Genomic DNA, 21,644 nt, shown 5'->3' on the forward strand with positions numbered 1-21,644 from the left:
AAATAAGAATACTAGCCAGGTGTGCTGGTGTTCTCCTGTAGTCCCAGCTCCTCAAGAGGCTGAGGTAGAAAGATCGCTTAGACCCGAGAGGTCCAGGTTGCCATGAGCTCTGCTGATTGCACCACTGCACTCCAGCTGCCCAAAAGAGTAAGACCCTGTCTCAAAAATAAAATAAAATAATCCAGTTCACTGTCTCAATTTACCCCTTTGTCACTGGTCTCAAAGACCTAGGAATTTAACTTACGGTCTTCATGCGGAAGATGTCCTTATTTCTAAAACCATGAGTCCGTCATCTCACCGGTGGACACGAGGCGAACCTGAAACATCCCTTGTTTTCGTTCCCACACTACATCACACGCCTAGCAAAGACTAAAGTAAACTGCTCCTCACGTATTTCCTTCTGCCAGCAGGATTACTTCCCATAACCGATAATGCCGGCTTTCAGACTGAATTTAAGTCTGTCATTAGAGGGGGAAAAAAACCCACGGAGTTGCTTAGTGCCATGTGTCTTTTGCTCAGCACATGTTGAGCTTGTCACAAATATGCGCACATCCTTCGGCCTTACCTTTATCTTAAATTAAGAATGGCATTCTTGGCCTCTTTCTGACTGCAAATGGCTTAGCTAAAAACCAACTCGGAGCCCTTGGGCTGCGGGACACTCTCGGGCCTGCGTTCGCTCACTTCCGAGTGCTCCCCCACAGTTCAGAGTGCTCCCGGGCACTCGGGCCTGCGTTCGCTCACTTCCGAGTGCTCCCCCACAGTTCTGAGTGCTCCCGGGCCTGCTCCTCTGCTGTCAGGGAGCATTCTTGATGTTTAAGACAAGAAGCAACCCAGGAGATTAAAGAAGAGCCGTCCTCCACAGGACACAAACAAACTGTAGGACGAGTTTCTGAGGGTTTACTGTGTCTGAGAATTAGCTAGGAAGTTTATCTAAAATTCCCTGGTGATTCTGGATCTGCATTTCTTCATCAGTAAAATGCAGGGTTTGGCACAGAAACCATAAGTGTTTTCCTGCTCTAGAATTCTCTGTAACGATAGCCCCTTGCCCTATTAGCAGACCATGAAGCTCAGCAGATCTTTTATTCATGTATTTATTCATCAGAGTCAGGTGAACAAGAAACCTGCAGATTCTGATTCCACAGGTCCAGGGTGGACCCAGGCATCTTCTTTTCTTTTGAGACGGAGTCTTGCTGTGTCAACCAGGCTGAAGCGCGCAGTGGCGCAATCTCAGCTTACTGCAAGTTCAAGCGATTCTCCTGCCTCAGCCTCCCCAGTAGCTGGGATTACCAGTGTGCACCACCACGCCTGGCTAATTTTTGTATTTTTAGTAGAGACGGAGTTTCTCCATGTTGGCAAGGCTGGTCTTGAACTCCTGACCTCGTGATCTCCTCTCCTCAGTCTCCCAAAGTGCTGGGATTACGAGCATGAGCCACCGCGCCCGACCTGCATCTTATTTTTAACAAGCTCCCCAAATGATTTTCATGAGATTCAAGGCATGTTACCTCCAAATCTGGCATCTTGGCATTTGAGAAAATAGCAGAAACAGGAAAGCCCTTCTCGCCTGACACAGATCCTACAACCCACAATGTCACTCTGTGACTTTCTCCTGCTCTTCTCTCCTGAAGCCAGTCATAAGACCCTCACTTGAGAGGCTCCCCCTATACCCAGAGGAGAGTAGTATCCTTATCTCAGAAGATGCAGGGATAGTATCCTTATCTCAGAACACGCAGGGATGCAGAGAAGAACCTGAACTAACGCCTTGCAAGTCTCCCCAGGCTAGCACCACTAGCTCTCCCCTGTCCAATCACACTTCCGCACACCTGAGCACTCTTCATCAAACCTAAGCATAAAAATATGCAGGTTTCCCACTCTCTTTGGGTCTTCATTCCTGCAAGCTCTCATGTCAGGTAAAACTTACATGAAATCAGCGTGTATGCTTCTCACTTGTTAAGCTGTCTTTTGTTAGAGGAGCCTCAGCCATGAACCTAGTGATGAATGAGGAAAGAAATCTTTCTTCCCCTACAATTCTGATGGGTTTTGCAATCACACAGTGAGAAACTCTACCCTGAGATGTCAAACTGAGGTTCGTCTCACACAAGTTTCCTGAAAATTTCCCATATAGGAAAAAATAGAAGTCTAAAAGTTAAAGCATTTTCCACATTTTCTCTTGGGTATATGTTTTGTTTGACTCTCTAACCATGGGTACTTGGGTGGGCAGGAATGTTATCACACCAGTTGTGGATATTGAATAATTCGTCTCACTTTTTTTTTTTTTTTTAAAGAAAGAATGCTATTGGCTCCGAGGTGCAGTTTGGAAGATGACCGACCTTTATTCCAACCTTGAGGTCAGCTTTGAGGATGCCTCTGCCTGCCATCTTTGGTGTGTTCACATGGCACATTTCTTTGAATAGGTTTCAGTGGTGACGCATCTTCACTTCTCGGGGGTGGGTGCAAAAGTCATTCAGAGCTGAGTCTGGTGGAGAGGATGGGTGATATGCTGGAGAATACTTTTTGCTTTAAAAAGCATTTAAAGCACTTACGTACTTTTTTTTTTTGACACGGAGTCTTGCTCTGTCGCCAGGCTAGAGTGCAGTGGCACAATCTCGGCTCACTGTAACCTCTGCCTCCTGGGTTCACGCCATTCTCCTGCCTCAGCCTCCCGAGTAGCTGGGACTACTACTAGTCCCACCACCACGCCCGGCTAATTTTTTGTATTTTTAGTAGAGACGAGGTTTCACCATGTTAGCCAGGGTGGTCTCGATCTCCTGACCTTGTGATCTGCCCGCCTCAGCCTCCCAAAGTGCTGGGATTACAGGTTTGAGCCACCACGCCCGGGCTTAAACACTTTTAAAGTACCCTTAAAATTAGTACTTTGGGTCTGGGTGTGGTGGCTCATGCCTGTAACTCCAGCACTTTGGGAGGCTAAGGTGAGAGGATCACTTGAGCCCAGGAGATCGAGACCAGCCTGGGCAACATAGGGAGGCCCATCTCTACAAAGGATAAAAGATTAACTGAGTGTGGTGTCAAGTGCCTGTAGTCCCAGCTACTTGGGAGGCTGAGGCAGGAGGATTGCATGAGCCCAGGAGGTTGAGGCTGCAGTGACCTGTGATTGTGCCACTGCACTCCAGCCAGGGTGACAGAGGAAGATCCTGTCTCAAAAATAAATAAATAAATAAATAAATGAAAAGAAAAGAAAAAAGAAAACAGTACTTTTGTTAATAAGAATAGGCAAGATTAATAAAATAATTCAAATTACATTTGAGATTTTTTTGAAAAACCCTGCATCATCATACTTTTCTAGAGAAAAAAAAATAGCTAAACATCTGTCATGATTTAATCATCACACAGCAAATTATATTCTATAAAAACAGTAGCCTGGGCTGGACGTGGTGGCTCATGCCTGTAATTCCAGCACTTTAGGAGGATGAGGGGGCGGATCACGAGGTCAGGAAATTGAGACCATCCTGGCTAACATGGTGAAACCTCGTCTCTACTAAAAATACAAAAAATTAACCAGGTGTGGTGGCGGATGCCTGTAGTCCTAGCTATTCAGGAGGCTGAGGGAGGAGAATTGCTTGAACCCAGGAGGCAGAGGTTGCAGTGAGCTGAGATCGCGCCACTGCACTCCACTGCACTGGGCGACAGAACAAGACTCTGTCTCAAAACCAAAACCAAAACCAAAAACAAAAACCACAGTAGCCTGGGCAACACAGCGGGACCACATCTCTACAAAAAATTTAAAAATTAGCCTGGCATGGTGGCATTCGCCTGTGGTCCCACCTACTGGGGAGGCTGAGGCGGGAGGATTGCTTGAGCCCGGGAGGTCCGACTGGATGACAGAGCGAGACTCTGACTCTAATAAACAAAAAAATTAAAGATCCACTAAGGTTCATGGTCGGCTCATGGGTGGGGGCTGTTGTTACAGTGAATTCTAGAGCAGGAAAGAACCTTAAGGTTTATGTACCAAACCCTCCATTTTATGGATGAAGAAATACAGATCCAGAAAAATGGAGTGACCTGGCCAAGTTCTCATAGCCAGCTTGTGCCAGTGCTGGATCTAGAGCTCAGGCCTGGCCTGGTTGGTTAAGAGAGAAGCCAAGTGCTACAGTCTCATCACCCATTACCATATGGACATACGCCTGAGCTAGAAATCAATATGAAGAGAGGGTCAGACACTTCCCTTAAGCAAAACTGCCAATTCAGGGACGACAGGCATGTGCCACTGCACCCAGCTCTGTCTTACCATTTCCTTACAGCTTAACTTAATTTGTTTCAGACATCTGTGGACATATTGACCTTCATGATTGGGCTCATGGGAGAAAGAGACCATTCCTACAGAGGCAGCGGTTTCATCAAGCCAACTATTGACCCCTTGTCTAGGGTTTTTCTCTGGCGAACAGAAATTCCCTGGGTGAAAGAGCAAGGTGCATTGACAGAAAATGCTCATTCTCCAGTAAATGAATAGAGATTGGCCCTTTCTCTCCCGTCAACTGGCTGTGGAGGAAGGAACTTGTAGTCGAAGGAGAGACACATCCTAATATCCTCTCAGAGCTGCTTTCTCCTCCAACACTACGTCATGTGCCCGTGGTTCAGAGTAAAGAGGAGAGCAGGAATGGTTGAAGCAAACAGATTATACAATAGAGGATCCCAGCTAAGGGCTCCAGGGGAAAGCTGAAAAAAATGCAGGGTCTCTGCCAAAAGGCCCTGGAGGAAAATTCCTTTCAGAACCCAAATTTGGCAAAAACTTCAACGCTGTAAAAATCGCCATAGCTAGGTTTCTGATTTCATTTTCCCCTGAAACTATATAGGATGTAGCTTGGCCCTGGCATGAGTTTAAGAATAGAAGTGGTAAACACTAACTTTAAATGCTGACTTTTAGCTATTTTGAGCCCTTGCATAATCTGTGTGTTTTCCTTCCCCAATATGTAAATCATGTTTTTACATGTATAAGGATTAATTTGGCCTGAGAGCTACATGGAAGAGAGGCCCATGAGTTTTACTTTCGGAAAATGTGTAAACTTTTTCCAAAGGGTTCTGTTAACAAAATCTTCTAGATAAATACTTCCTAATAAAGACAAGGAGTAAATTTATATTGTCTCTTGTCTTTCAGAAATTCCCTTTGCTTTGCCAAATAAAACACAGTGTAATTTTTTAACTTGATAAAGAATGATGAATTTGATGTCTTGAATTTGTATACTTTTAAGAAAAAAGCAAGATTTCTGTTGTTGTTTTTTTTGTTTTACTTTTTAAAATAGTTGGCTAATAAACTCTGGATATTTGTTTGTAAGAAATTTGGTAGCAGAAAAAAGGATTAATAAAACACACATATCGAAAACCTGACCCAAGGCATTGTGTAAGTTACAGAGAAGTAAAAGCTCAGTATGAAAGAGTTCCTGCATAAAAATGGCCAAGAGAGGATGTGAGGGAGAAAAGGAAAGCTATGGCTTTCAGCAACAGCTAGCCCTGAATTCACATCCCAATTCAACCACGTACAAGCTGTGTGATCTTGGATAAATTTCCCAACTTCTCTGAACCTCAGTTTCTGGACCTGAAATTATGACTATCGTAATCCTGCTGTTGCAGGCCTGTGGCCTAACAAGAGCATGCCTTCGGAAAGTGATAGCTAATGATGTGTTTCATGGTTGGTGCCCGCTCTAATGCTCATGCCGTCCTGGGACATTCCTGGTGCCGCTGAAGTGCTAGCAATCTAGTAGGGGCATCGAGAAGCAGAAACACTTTTCAACTCCAGTTCTGCCATTCCAACTTGTAACTGGGCATTTCTATTTGAATGTTTTGCCCCAAATTCAAGGTATATGAAACGATGCCTTCCTTTCATTCTTCAGGCCTTGCTAGCTTCTGTGGAAGGTGCTGTGCCTTCAGGGTTGGGCCTGGTCTTGCCTCCTCATTGAGTCCCTTGGCTCTTCCTCTAGGATCTCTGCAGTCCCCCAAGACCCCCCTCTCCACTCCAACTGCCTCTGAGCTGCTCACCCTTATGCCTGGATCAGCAGCCATCTCTATCTTCAGTGTCTCACCTTTCCACCAGACCCACCTGCCTGGCATCACTGCTTTCCAGTACTTCCTCGTAAGATATGACAAGGAAGAGACTGAGCTCCTCACCGAAGACTCAAGCCCCTCACAATCTGATCACAATCTGCCTCCCCAAGGTTAACGTGCACAACCCCTTCCTGTTCCTTTAGGACAGATAAATGGATTGTCCCTTGGAAAGCCACTGTGAACACCTGTTGCTGAGCATCCGGCCAGCAGGTCACCATTCAAGGTGGCTTCTCTCAAGTCAAATCTCCTCCCTGAAGTCTTCACTCTCACTCCAGAACCCCGTCCCTCCCTTGACTAAACCCTGGCACCGTTTATTCCCTGTAGCACTACTGGCTTTTCCTATGTGGCCTTGACTACTTGATAATCTTGTCAGAGATAAGGTTTATCTCCAGGGCAAGCATTTATCCCCTGAGGGTGGTTTGTATGCCAAACTTCTGTAGCTTCCAGCAGTGTCTTGAGCCATAAGCATCCCTGGTGTCAAATAAGGACGGGGGGCAACAGAGAAATTCAGATTCTTGGCGAAGATCACATCACCTAGCAGGAGCGCAGTGAATCTGGAACTGGACTCCTGCAGGCCCCTGCCTGGCACCATTCCCACACCCAGACACTGCCTGAAATTAGTGATCCCCGGAGCCAGCACTCGTCACCCAGAGGCACTAGAAACCGCTAATACCCAGTTCGAAGCTTTGGCTTCCCTGGGAAGACAGAGGCAGAAACCCCTTCCACGGGGATGCAGGGCTGGACCAGCTGCCCCTGCCCACTCCCCACTAACCAGGTGAGAGAACCAGTGTGGTATCACTTTTGTTATTTAAATGTCAAGGCCCTTCTTCCCTGTTCCTCACACCATTTTCATTTCCAAATTTCTCCTCTGAGCCTTTTAATCCAATAGCTGCCAACCCAAGGTCATAAGGTGGTTCAGTCGCCACCACATTGAGTTCCCGACATGCTGCTTCTGCCAGCCCCAGCAATCACAATTCTGAATCTGCAGGAGCCTCAGGCTGTCAGCTGAAGGTTTAAATGTAGCATCCCTATGCTCACCTTCTTTTTTCGCAGGAAAAAACACCCCACATTATAAACTAACAAGTGCAGCACATAAAAGCTCACTGTGAACAACTTAGAGCTGAGCACTCTGTCCATGCATTTCCATCAAAACGGAGATTTGAGATTCCAAAGTGCATGAAGTACTTTAGGGCCTCCTAGCTTTGGAATTTTCTTTTGACCCCTAAGCAGAGTTAAGGAGAAAGATCTGATGCCTAGGAAGGCTGAAAATGTCCAAGGCAGCTCTCACTATCTGTGGTCTGGATCAAGACCACAGACACGGCCCTTCAGTAGACACCCCTCTCCACAAACAGCCATTTGGACATCCTGTAACCTGAAACACATACTTGCAAGCAGTTGAGAGCGGGTGCAAATGACAGTCAGCTACACAAATAATTGGCCCCCAAATGTTTATCAGCTCCCTGCCATGGCCACTTCCATTTATAGCTTATAAACGGTTATTAACTGGCTCCTTCCCATCTGATAGCCGGGCCCCAGAACAGGTGGTGAGAGCGGTGGGTGATTCGAGGCCTCCCTGGGAGGTGCTGTGTGCTTGCCTGTGGGTGGTCTTCCTGCCTGAGCCCAGTGCCCACATGAGAAGACACTGCAGAAAGCCTCCAATTTAGGAGATAACAGTCTGTGTTGTCTGTTTGTGGAAAGCACCGTCCAAGTTCCAGCTGGCTTTGCTTTCTGGCCAGCAAACATTGCCAAGAAGGGTTGAAAGGTCAGTGTAATCAGCCCCCCAAACACAATCCCTTCCCCCCTCTGGCCTTTGCAGATGGGCCACAGTGTTCCATGGATTCTTTTGGAGGTTTGATTATAACAAAATGTTGCTCTAGCTGTGGCTTTGCACAAACCCTGCCAGGAGACGGAAGCCAGAGGGGTACGCCCAGTGGGAAGGAGGGAGGGTTACTAGGGCTTCGGTCCTCTGTGATTTTGTTCTGTGCTAAAAACAGCATTGCCGGTCCCCACAACTTGCTTTTCTCAGAAACAGTTCCCGATGCAACGGACCACAGATACATCAGACCTTGGTTCCCTTGGCGTTTCTTCAGGAGAGACCGCAGGAGAAAGAGCTGTCAGGGCAGAGTGTCTCCATCTCACTACCATTGACATTTTGGGCTTGTCTTTCTTTGGTGGGCTGTACTGCGCATTTTAGATTTAACATCATCCCTGGCCATCACCCACCAGATGCCATTAGCAACCCCCTCTCCAGTTGTGACAACATCGTCTCCAGATATTGCCTGGGGAGCAAAATCATCCCGTTAAGAGCCACTGTGTTGAGAGTCTATATATACAGTAACTAAAAACAACGTCCTGAAGTATCCTAATAGGACAGTAGAGGTTTGACAACACTAGAACAGTCTAGTAAAGCTACACAGAATAGACCGGTGGTAAATATTTTTCATCAGCCAATACAATCCTGATTAATTTGTCTCATTGGGGTGGAAATGGTAACCAATGATCATAAAATTTGGAAAAGATTTTTAAAAAATAACTTCATGATGAAATGTTTTAAAAAGACTATGGTGATGATACTGTGATTAGCTATAATGCAGTTAACATTTTTGAGCACTTTCTATGTGAAAGGCACTGTGCTAAACATCTGCATTGTTTTCCTTAGTCCCAGCAAATACATGGAAGGTAGGTCCTGACAGTATCCCCATTTTACAAATGCAGGGCCTGGGCCTGGCCCTGGCCCAAGACTCTTTCTGAAGTACTCTCCCGAAGGTTCTCTGACTACAAAATTATTCCCCACTCCCTGAATCCAAAACTGAGTTGAAGAGATGGCATGTGCTTGGATAATTATGGAATGGGTTTTTAAAATCCCAAACTCAAAATGATAATAACGGCTACTATGTAGCCATTGCCTGGGGGTGGCGGATGCATCCTCCCTTTCAACGTTGGCAGTTGTCCTGGGCGAGGGACTTGCTGGCGGTGGCCCAGCGGCCGGAGCAAGATTTCAGGGCAGGAGCCGCCGCCCCAGCCTCCTCCTGAGCGGAACTTAGCGCCCAGGGTCTCCGGGTGGGCCCCAGCCCGGCTCTGCGCGGTTCCTGGCCGCCTCGCTCCTCTCTCTTCTCCGCCACACCAGAGAGGGGATGAAGGAGTCGCTGGCCTTGGCCCGAGCCCCTGGCAGTCCCTGCCCCGGGTGCCTGCTCCAAGGTCGGGAGGACAGTCCCCGGGGTGACCCTGCCCGCTGAGGTCCCTCCCTTTGCGGCCTCTACGGCCGCCCCCACTGAGCTCCCCGGGTCGGTCCCGCTGGTCTGCGCCTCGCTGGGCTCCTCCGGGGCAGATCCCCCACGCCCCCCACACCCCCACTCCCCACACCCCCACTCCCCACACCCCCCACTCCCCACGCCCCCCACTCCCCACGCCCCCCACTCCCCACGCCCCCCACTCCCCACACCCCCCACTCCCCCGCCCCCCTACACCCCCCGCCCCCCACAGCCCCCACGCCCCCCACACCCCCCCGCCCCCCACACCCCCCCGCCCCCCACACCCCCCACTCCCCACACCCCCCACTCCCCCGCCCCCCTTCACCCCCCGCCCCCCACACCCCCACTCCCCACACCCCCCACTCCCCACACCCCCCACTCCCCCGCCCCCCTACACCCCACGCCCCCCACAGCCCCCACGCCCCCCACACCCCCCCGCCTCCCACAGCCCCCACTCCCCACACCCCCCACTCCCCACACCCCCCACTCCCCACACCCCCCACTCCCCACACCCCCCACTCCCCCGCCCCCCTACACCCCCCGCCCCCCACAGCCCACACGCCCCCCACACCCCCCCGCCCCCCACACCCCCCACTCCCCACACCCCCCACTCCCCCGCCCCCCTTCACCCCCCGCCCCCCACACCCCCACTCCCCACACCCCCCACTCCCCACACCCCCCACTCCCCCGCCCCCCTACACCCCCCGCCCCCCACAGCCCCCACGCCCCCCACACCCCCCCGCCCCCCACACCCCCCACTCCCCACACCCCCCACTCCCCACACCCCCCACTCCCCCGCCCCCCTTCACCCCCCGCCCCCCACACCCCCACTCCCCACACCCCCCACTCCCCACACCCCCCACTCCCCCGCCCCCCTACACCCCCCGCCCCCCACAGCCCCCACGCCCCCCACACCCCCCCGCCCCCCACAGCCCCCACTCCCCACACCCCCCACTCCCCACACCCCCCACTCCCCCGCCCCCCTACACCCCCCGCCCCCCACAGCCCCCACGGCCCCCCACACCCCCCGCCCCCCACAGCCCCCACGGCCCCCCACACCCCCCACTCCCCCGCCCCCCTACACCCCCCGCCCCCCACAGCCCCCACGGCCCCCCACACCCCCACGCCCCCCACACCCCCACGCCCCCCCACACCCCCACGCCCCCCCACACCTCCCCACACCCCACAACCCCCACGCCCCCCCAACACCTCCCCACACCCCCGCCACCCCCACGCCCCTCCAACACCTCCCCACAACCCCCCCACACCCCCACGCCCCCCCGCCCTCCACGACCCCCACACCCCCTACTCCCCCCACTCCCCCCACTCCCCCGCCCCCGACACCCCCACCCCACGCCCCCCCACCCCGCCGACCCCGACAGCTCTGCGGGACGGTCTCCCCGGAGGCTCCGCTCTGCCTCCCGGGTGCCCCGCAGGTCTCTCCTGCGCTCCCGTCTCCCGGGTGTGAGGAGGACCCGGCCTGGGGACCCCCGCGCTGGCGCCACGCTCCCTGCTGGCTCCCAACCCGCACAGGAGGCTCCCGTCTGTAGGAGGACGCGGTGCTGAGAGGGCGGCGGGAGGGGGGACAGATCATGTGTGACGCGCCCCACTCTTCTGAGAAGGGGGTGATGTCCTTGGCACACTCGAGAGGATGAACGGGTTAGCCACACTTTTCAATGTTTAATGCGGCCCCTTCCCTGCTGCCTGGCATTGTGCCAGCAGCACCTCGGTGTGGGTTCTCCACACGGTGCCCTCCCTCCCTCCCGCAGCTCAGCCTCCATCCCTCCTCTCTCTCCCCCACTCCTGCAGCTCAGGCTCCATCCCTCCCTCCCTCCCTCCTGCAGCTCAGGTTCCATCCCTCCCTCCCTCCCTCCCCCCATCCTGCAGCTCAGGCCCCATCCCTCCCTCTCTCCCTCTCTCCCTCCCTCCCCCCCTCCTACAGCTCAGGCTCCATCCCTCCCTCCCTCCCTCCTGCAGCTCAGGCTCCATCCCTCCCTCCCTCCCTCCTGCAGCTCAGGCTCCATCCCTCCCTCCCTCCCTCCTGCAGCTCAGGCCCCATCCCTCCCTCTCTCCCTCCCTCCCTCCCTCCCTCCCTCCTGCAGCTCAGGCTCCATCCATCCCCTCCCTCCCTCCTACAGCTCAGGCTCCATCCATCCCCTCCCTCCCTCCTGCAGCTCAGGCTCCATCCCTCCCTCCCCCCCTCCTGCAGCTCAGGCTTCATCCCTCCCCCGCCCACCCGCAGCTCAGGCTCCATCCCTCCCTCCCTCCCTCCTGCAGCTCAGGCTCCATCCCTCCCTCCCTCCCTCCTGCAGCTCAGGCTCCATCCCTCCCTCCCTCCCTCCTGCAGCTCAGGCTCCATCCCTCCCCCGCCCACCCGCAGCTCAGGCTCCCTCTCTTTCCTCCCCACTCCCCACCGCCACCCCCTCCCCCTTGGCTGCGGGCTGAGCATCCCAACTCACAGACACCACCGCAGAGCCGCACATACCTTGGTTGTGGACAGAGCACATTTGTACACACTGGTTAGAACTGGGCAGGCTTTTCCACAGCCTGAGGCGGAGAAAGTGCCCCTCTGAGTGAGGTACTCATTCGTGACCATAGTCACCACCATGAACAACTTTAAAGTCTGTGTTTTCTTCCTTGGACTAAAGACATACAGGTCTTTGAACTACTCTTGGTCGACAGGGTCTTAGAGTCTGTCACGTGTTGGCCAACAAGCCCATGGCACTAGACTCCAGGGTTTCAGGACTGGTCAGGCCTGGACACTGAGGCCCTCCCAAGATTTCCTTCATGTAGGAAACTTATGGGGGCCTCTGTGGGCCCCTGCACACACAGGTGAGCAAATTCAGCCTCTTTCCTCAGGAAACTGCAGTTTCCTCTGCTCCTCTGTGGGTTTCAAAGCCTCACCTCAGAGTTCCAGTAAGAGCAATGGTTTCCAAACCTGGATGTGTAAACAAAGGGCCTTGAATTCAACATAATTTTAAAATGCAAATATAGGCCTTACACGTCCTTGAGGGTTTAAGGCTAGACTTGGGTTGCAAGGCCTTGGGCACGTCACTTAACTTCTGGAATCCCCCATATCCATCTTCCAAATGGACCCTAATGCCATCCCACTCACTCAAAAGACTTTATCGAGAACCAAATAAATAATGTCAACAAAAGAATTTATAATTTTTGTAATCACATAAATAAAATTTTCTTTTCTGGTAAAAGGTTCTAAATAGACCTCGCTTTGGTCCTTTCCATCTCTAACTTGCCGTAATTGCAGGATGGAGGGGCTGCGCCACTGCAACTGAGGCTCGTGGGAACTCACTATGTTATGTGCATTAGACAGCTGCCTGTGACCACCAAGGAGGAGCTGTTCTCCCAAACAGGGAGAAATGATCAGCCCTAGCAGACTGAGGGTGACGCTTGGGAGTAGTCCCACCCAGGGCACAAAAGGTTGTATTGTTTGAAAGACATTAAAAGCAACCATGAGGCCAAACACAGCGGCTCTCACACTTATAATCCCAGCACTTTGGGAGGCCGAGGCAGGAGGATCACTTGATGCCAGGAGTTTGAGACCAGCCTGGGCAACATAGGGAGACCCCATCTCTGCTAAAAATACAAAAATTAGCTGGGTGTGGTGATACACGCCTGGAGTCCCAGCTACTCGGGAGGCTGAGGTGGGAGAATCACTTGAGCCCAGGAGTTTGAGGATGCAGTGAGCCATCATCTTCCCGCTGCACTCCAGCCCGGGCAATAGAACAAAACCCGATCTCAAAAAATAATAATAATTAATTAATGTTTTTTAAAAAGCAGCCGTAAAACCCACCAGCGGGTATGCTTCTTACTTTCACCTAAACACCACCAGTGATGAACTCTTCCTTCTTGGCCAAAAAACCTTTCATTGGTCTCGATTTTAATGAATTGCTGTGATTTTGGCTGAGCTTTAATAATACAGCTGTAGATTTCAAATCAGCACATTTTCATGCTTACCCTTCAATAACATTCTATTCTCCATGAGGTTAATCTGGAGCACTCCCGCCTCCAACACATGTGGACTCAGCCAGCAGCATCCGTTTCAAGCTGCATTCAGGAGGGCCCAGAACCGAGCTGGCTTCAGAGCAGGTCATTCCACCAGGCCTGCAGGGCTGCACGTGCCTGCAGCAGGTTTGAAAGAAAAAGTGACAGCACAGCGATCATAGAGAGGAAAAAGTAGAACTGCAGGGACTTGAATTCTGTCACTGCAGGTGACCGCTTTCAGTTTTTATTTGTGTTTAAAATTTAAAACAGTGAGACAGCGTACAAACTGCGGGGAGTAGTATCTTTTTATTAAGTGTAGATTTTACTTCATTCATGAAATATTTTGCTGAATGGGAATCATATCTTTCTGTTGAAATGTATTTTCCTTTTAAAATTTTTGCTTTAGATCTAAAGACTAAGGAAATAATGACTACTAATGATTATTACTTGAAAATAATATTATTGTACAGAGGAGAATATTTAAAAAATGATCCAGGCTAGGTGCTCACACCTGTAATCCCAGCATTTTGGCAGCCAAGGCAGGCAGATTGCTTGAGCTCAGGAGTTTGAAACCAGCCTGGGCAACACAGGGAGACTCTATATCTACAAAAAAATAAAAAATAATAATAAAAAAAAGATTAGCCAGGTGTGGTGGTGCAAACCTGTAGTCCCAGCTACTTGGGAGGCTGTGGGGGGAGGATGGCTTGAGTTTGGGAGGCAAGAGTCGCAGTGAGCCGAGATTGTGCCACTGCTTCCAGCCTGGATAACAGAGTGAAACTTCATTTCAGGGAAAACAAAACAAAACAAAACAAAACATTGATTCTGCTCTGAAAGTCAAGTACACCACCAATGATGAGAAGAAGTTCATTTCTCTCTGTCGTTGTGACTACTCAAAACTGGAAGAACAGGTAATAGGAAATGGCCAGTCTTTAGGTTTCTAATAGGTTTAGACCACAGTGGAAAGCTAATTAGCTCGATGGAACACTTACGGGGTGTTTCTACTGAGACGTGCTGCAGTTCGTGCTCAACTGTCGCAAGGACTCACTCATCCATCTACTCATTCATTCATTTGACAATTCTTCAGGGGGTGCTTAAAGACACTGTTCTGGGAGTTGGGGGCATAAAATCTCTTGTCTCATGGAACTTCCATTCTAATTTGGGGTGTGAGGACTCTGGCAATAAATAGGTAAAATAGACAGCAGGGTCGGACGTGTTAAGTGCTGTGGAGACCAGCAGAGCAGGGAAGCAGCAAACGGGAGTCCTGGAGGACTCTTCCTGCTCAGCCGAGGGAGGTGAGCAGCGATGGGAAGGTTGGTTATGGAGGAATGCCATTGTCTCGCAGGTGTTAGGAGGACTGCACTGTCGCTAGGTTTCAGACCGGGGGGAGGCAGGCAACATACAGTCCGTGGGCCAAATCTGGCCCTCAGCCTGATTTTGTGCAGCCTGAACAAAAGAGTGGGTTTTGGAGAGAAGAGTGAGTTTTGGAGTTTGTGTTTTTGAGACAGGGTCTCACTCTGTCGCCCAGGCTGGAGTGCTTTAGCACAATCTCCTCCCCGGGTTTGGGTGATCCTCCCACCTTAGCGTCCCCCAAGTAGCTGGGGCTACAGGCATGCATCACCACACTTGGCTAGTTTCTTTTTTATTTTTTGTAGAGACAGGTCTCGCTATGTTGCCCAGGCTGTTCCCGAACTCCTAGATTCAAGCAATCCACCTGCCTTAGCCTCCCAAAGTGCTGGGATTACAGGAGTGAGCCACCACACCCAGTCGAAAGTGTTTCTTACATTTTTAAACAGTTGATAAGAAGTCAAAACAAAGTAACATTTGTGGTACATGAAAACTATGTGCAATTCAAACTTCAATGTCCATTTTGCTTATTTATTTTCTGTGGCTGTCTATGTGCTGCGAAGGCAAAGCTGGGTAACTGCAACAGAAACCTTAAAGGCTAGCAAAGCCTGAAATATATACTATTATGTTGGTGCGAAAATAACTGCACCAACTTAAAATACCTGGCTCTTTACGGAGGAAGTTTACCAATCCCTGGTTAGACCATAGAGGCATAAGGGTGGGAGCAGGGAGACCAACAGGGGCTCTTGCAATAGTCCAGGTGAGAGGATGCTGGCTTGGACCGGAGAACAGAAGAGGAGACCATGAAAAGCGGTTGTATTTTGGACATACAGATGGTTCCTGACTAACGATGACTTGATTTATGATTTTTTTTAACTTTACGATGGTGCAAAACAGATACACATTCCGTTGAAATCACAGTACACATTGAATTCTGCTCTTTTCCTGGACTAGCGATGTGCAGTCTGACACTCTAGACGCTGGGTGCGGCAGTGAGCCACGGCTCCCCGTCAGCCGCGCAACCACGACCACCGTCACTTTATAACCAAGTGTTGAATAGCTCATGTAATTTCCTAAAGCACAAAAATACATTTCAACTGAAAGATATGATTCCCGTTCAGTAAAATATTTCATGAATGAAGTCAAGTCTACACTTAACAAACAGATATTACCCTTCACAGTTTGTACTCTGTCTCTCTATTTTACGTTTTAAACCTGACCAAGACCAGAGATCTTCTTGAAGAGGTCCATGCCGGCTAAGCCATGGACAAGTGTGGATGCCCCAGGACCTGCTACCAGCTACTCTTGAGGTTCATCAGAAGACAGACATGGATGACCCTGTCACGGCAGCATCTCCATCATCCAATTACCTGGTTCAATGCGTCCCATATCCTTCAGGCCCTGTGTGATTTCAGGCCCCATGCAGCCCTTCCGTTTCCGACTTCCAGGACAGTACTTAATAAATTGCATGAGATAGTCAACACTTCATTGCAAAAAAGAAAAAAACAAAAAGCAATAAAGGCTTTGTGTTAGATGACTCTGCCCAACTGCAGGCTAACCTACGTGTTCTGAGAGTGGTTAAGGCAGGCCAGGCTAAGCTCTGATGTTTGCTAGGTTGGGTATAATACATACACTTTTGACTTAATGATGTTTTCAATTTACGATGGTTTTGTTGGGGCATAATCCCGTCATAAATTGGGGAGCATCTGTATTTTCATGGCAGAGACTTCAGGATTCACTGATAAATCCAGTATGTGAGAGCCAGAAAAAGGTCACCCAGAAGGCCAAGGGTGTAGCTTGTACAGTTGGATGCTGGGGGCTGCTGTTTACTCAGATGGGGAAGTTTCAGGAGGAGCAGGATTTTTTTTGGAGGGGGTTGGGGCAGAGGATCAAGAGTTCAGTGAGATCATATCATAAACCTATTGCAGTAGTGAGGGTTGGGCATTCTTTTTCCTATTCACCTAATTCAGCTCTGGTAGCTGCCTGGACCTGTAATAAATGGCTAGGTATAATATGAGGTCCTCATATTTTCTGACGTGGAACCTAATGTCAGTGGTGTGTTAGACCAAGAGACTCGGGCTAACCTAAGGGACATCACGTGGGTTGCAATGGGCAATGGTGTCAATAAAATTAAAAACAACTATTAAGCAACATTGAGGTAGGTTGGGTTCACCCAGAAGCTGATTTTGAGACACAGATTCACGTACAAGAAGCTCATTTGGGAGCTAATCTCAGGAACCACTGACGAGAGGGGGTAAGTGAGACTGTGGGGAGATGGCCGCCTGCAGTCAACAGGTCGCGGTTCTGGATATGGGGTTCGATCCCACTGGGGACCTCTAGGAGACCGTACCAAACATGCCTCTGAGTTGTCCTACCCAAGGTGAGGCTGCTGGGGTATTTATCCTCCAACCTCTCTCTATTATTGGTCAAGGGGATGATAAATGCCTGGCACTTCCACTTCCCAAGTGTGACCTCAGCATGTTTGTGTAGCTAGAGAAAGCTCTCCAGTAAAGTTGCAGGTGCCACTGGTGTCATTGAGAAGGGCAAGTGCCAGGGAGTTCATGTTCCCAGTGAGACAGCAAAAGCATCCGGTGGAACATGATAATCACAGAAGTGCAGATGCTGGTGCACTCGCCTGTGATGCCTAGAGCCCTGGGGAAAGCTCGACTAATCCCCAGGCCTGTTTCAAACTACAGCCAAGGAGCTTTCTCAAGACCAGAGAAAGTTTTTGAAGACCCAAGGCATGGTTGCCATGTTTGGCCTCATTGAGTCAATTCAAGACCTTTTTATAACCAGAGCAAAAATGTTTTTGGGTGATGTATTTCCTAAATTGCTATAAACATTTTCACATATGTAGCTTCAATATCGATTTTATTGGAAACAACATGGATTATCTCTTCATTGCTAATGAAAAGAGAAAACATCACTTCATTTACTGAGAACAGTGGCAAAATCTTCTTCTAAGATATTGATCAAAAGTTGGATTGAATACCGCTTGTGTTAGCCAGTAATAGAAGCTTCAAAAGGCAGCCCAGGGATAGGCTGAGTTCCGTGAAATGAGAAGAGGATTTAGTAGGCAAAGAGTACCTGGAAATGTAGACGCAGGTTCCGTGGATAGCAAGGCTGACTTTCAGCTTCGACTTACAGGTATCTGAAAGACTGAATAGATCCCATTCGCTGATACTTCCAGATTTCTTTAGAAATTGTTCCAGTCCACCTACAGTGAGATATAAGGGAAATAACAGTCAGGCTGTCCACCTAGAGGGGTGAACAAATACATGCAAACCTCAGAATAACGTTAGTTATTAAGAAACACTCACACTCACACTCACACACCAGATGCTCTGAAGGCCAAATAGGTTGCTGAGTGTCTACCAACTCCATGGGCTTAGTGCTAACTACAAGTTGCTTAGGTATTCTCTATTAAATCACCTGGATCGTTTAAGGATTTTTATATTTTCGTACCCATTAAGAGTGTATACAATGTACAGTGATTTAAAGAAAACAGAACTGGCCAGGCACGGTGGTTCATGCCTGTAATCCCAGCACTTTGGGAGACCGAGGCGGAAGGATCACCTGAGGTCAGGAGTTCAAAACCAGCCTGGCCAACATGGCGAAACCCCGTCTCTACTAAAAAATACAAAAATTAGCCAGTCGTGGTGGCATGTGCCTGTAATCCCAGCTACTCAGGAGGCTGAGGCACTTGGATCGCTTGAACCCGGGAGGCAGAGGTTACACTAAGCCAAGATCATGCCACTGCACTCCAGCCTGGGCGACAGAGAGAGGTTCTGCCTCAAAAAAACCAAAAACAACAACAACAACAAAAAACAACAACAACAGAAAAGAAAATAGAACTCCCAGGTCCATGAAATTATGACGGTTGTCACTAAAAAGATATCCAATGTATGCAAGCAGGAAGATTTTGTCATCACACATCACGGAGGCCATAAGCCACTGCCCTCCTTGCCTCCCTCTTCTGGCAGAGTATGCCTGGCCTTCAAAGGCTGAACACTTATTTTTCAATATTTATTAACTTTTTAAATGTGTCTTTGAATAGCCTGTTTACGATCTTGCCCGTTTTCCTGTTAAAGCATTTGTCTTTTTCATATTGATTTGTAAGAGCTGTTTAAATAATTGAGAATGAGCATTTAGCTGTTGCAATTATTGCAAATATTCCTTTAGTTTTTCATTTCTAAAACTTTCTGTGGCATTTTATGACATGTAGAATTGTATACTTTTATTAAGTGATAGCCAAGCTCTTTAGCTTTATGATTTTTTTTCTTGACTTTTATGTGACTAGATGAATATACACCTATATTTTGCTAACTCAGTTAGTTTTTTATTTTACATAAAACTCTTCAAACCATCTGGGATGTATTTAGGCAGGGGAAGGAAATGTAATATTTTTTTCCCAAATTGTTAACCAGTAGTGTCAGCCATCAATTACTGAATAATCCTTTCTTACTGATTTGTTAACAAGGTGGAGAAATTTTTTTTTTTTTTTTTTTTTTTGAGACGGAGTCTCACTTGTCGCCCAGGCTGGAGTGAGTGGCGCGGTCTCGGCTCACTGCAAGCTCCACCTCCCGGGTTCACGCCATTCTCCTGCCTCAGCCTCCAGAGTAGCTGGGACTACAGGCGCCGCCACCACGCCTGGCTAATTTTTTGTATTTTTAGTAGAGACGGGGTTTCACCGTGTTAGCCAGGATGGTCTCGATCTCCTGCCCGCCTTGGCCTCCCAATGTGCTGGGATTACAGGCGTGAGCCACGGCACCCCGCCAAGGTGGAGAATTTTTTTCCCCAAAATGCTCCATGAGTTTTCTGTTGAAGTGAGAAACAGCCGTGCTTCCTAGCAGCTCTGATGTGCTTTCGCCCACAGGGTGCCAGGGATGCTTGGGAGGTGAGGTGGTTCTAGATGCTGTGGCCATCCTAGAGAGGTCTGGCATGGGGGCAAATGGAAACAGAAGTCCTAGAGGCCAATTCTGCAGTCCGCTGTGGCACAGAGGAGAAGGAAGCAGAGCATTTGAAGGAGAAAGTCAGTGGGGAAGCCACGAGAAAGCTGTGTGGGCAAGAGAAAGGAGAGGTAGCTGGTAGCTACTGGGAATACTGAAGTTCGGGGAACAGAAATATTTCTAAAGAAGATCTTTGGGAAGTTTTCTAAAGATGAATTTCTTTCAGAAAATCTGTAGCAAAATTTCTATCATTCTTGAAAGGATCTTAAATTGAATGTGTTTTCTTGGAATGAGACTGCAAAAACTGGACCTCATGGGACATATATCTGGGTTACATTTGGAATGCTACCTCATTTGTAAAGAAACTGTATATATTCTTTACTTAGGATGCATTGCTAAATTCTTAAATATCATAGCCTCTTTCTGAGATTCAGATTATAGTATGTTCTTGTACTAGGTCCTACTTACTTAAATGCTCATCCTTTTAACTTTCTCTGTTACCGCCCATAAGGGATCTTCATGCATCACAAATGATACATCTAGATTATAGTAGAATCTAACCCCAGCCAATGAAAAACACAGCTGGAAATGCTACCTGATTTGCCAGGTAAGAGCTGAGGAGAACTCTTTCCTTGATCTGAGTGGAACACAATCAATGCTGCTGGTCCTGGGAAACTCCGGGCTGCCAGAACCAGTGGGCTGTACAGGCAGCATGTCTGGCTGGGGCAGGACAAAGGGCGACGTGAACAGGGGCAGAACATGTGGAGCAAACACTGTGACCACGGGATGGCTGAGGCAATGCAGATAGGAGGTCTCAGGGATAGCGTCCCGGGAATGAAACTTGGGAAGAAAGAGGAAGAAGTTGTATGTTTCTATTACTATCACTAGAGAGCTTAAGGAATGGCCCTAAGAATGTGATGAACTTAGAAGAAATTCTGATCCTTACTATGATCTGGAGTTATTCATTTTATTTTTACATTATGTTATTCTTTTATTTGAGGCCCTTTTCTTTTGCACAGGACTTTTATTATGCAATTTTTAAACACATTGAGACTCAAAGTCTGAATTTTAAATCTGAGTTTAAAAGAAAGTATGACAGTAGTAAATGTGGGGAAAAGCATTTCAATAAAATTCCAGCAAGGATTCTTTTGTGCTGATGAATATCAAATGCGCTGTCATTTTTATTGCCCATGTGCTATTTTACTGCATAGATATTCAACGAATGGCCGAATCTGTCCTCTGATTATGAACAGTTTTTCTTTCCCCCTTATTGGTTGCTATTGCAAACAAAGCTGGATTGAACACCTTTGTTTATAAGTTGAATCATATCAATCAACTGCTTTAAAATCCTTACTGGCTCCCTGTTCCCTCAGGATAATCCATCCTTTTACATCTGGCACACAAAGCTCATTAGAACCAGCCGGAGTCTGCTGTAGGGGCTCCTCTCCAGCCAGCTCCATTTCCCAGCCCTCCCCAGCTCTCATCCCCTTCTTTGTAAAACCTGTCCCATGGTTCCCAGGCCCTGTGACGTGTCCTTGCTCTGAGAAATCACAGCACTGCGTTCCCACATCGATGAAAACAAGTATCACATCACAGCACAATTATTTGGGGGATCGCTGTCTCTTGACCCGAACTTAGCATTCTCTGTTTTGCTTTTGCTATTGAAAAGCTAGCCCGGTACTTGGCGCCTCACACAGAAAAATAGTTGCTCAATAAATGCTTGCTGAGAGACATATGATTAAATAACAGAATGGAATTACACAATGGGTAAAATGTTGAATCACTGCTTTTTTTAACTGAAGTTTAAATTCTCTCTTGGCCTTGAAATGATAGGATTTCATGCATCCCTTTAAAAAGCTAGTAGACTATGACCCAGGAACGAACAGAAAAGACTAGCTTTTGCCATCCTCTGGGGAGTTCTCTGGCTGGGAGGTGGAGCCTCAGTGAGAGACCTCTTATAGCTGCTACTAGAGCTTCACGAGGCCGTTTCAAAGACCTCCCAGCCGTGGTGTCGTTGGTCTGGGGCTGGAGGATGAGAGAACAT

This window comes from Macaca fascicularis, chromosome 15 (assembly GCF_037993035.2).
Source record: "Macaca fascicularis isolate 582-1 chromosome 15, T2T-MFA8v1.1".
Classification (NCBI taxonomy): Eukaryota; Metazoa; Chordata; class Mammalia; order Primates; family Cercopithecidae; genus Macaca; species Macaca fascicularis.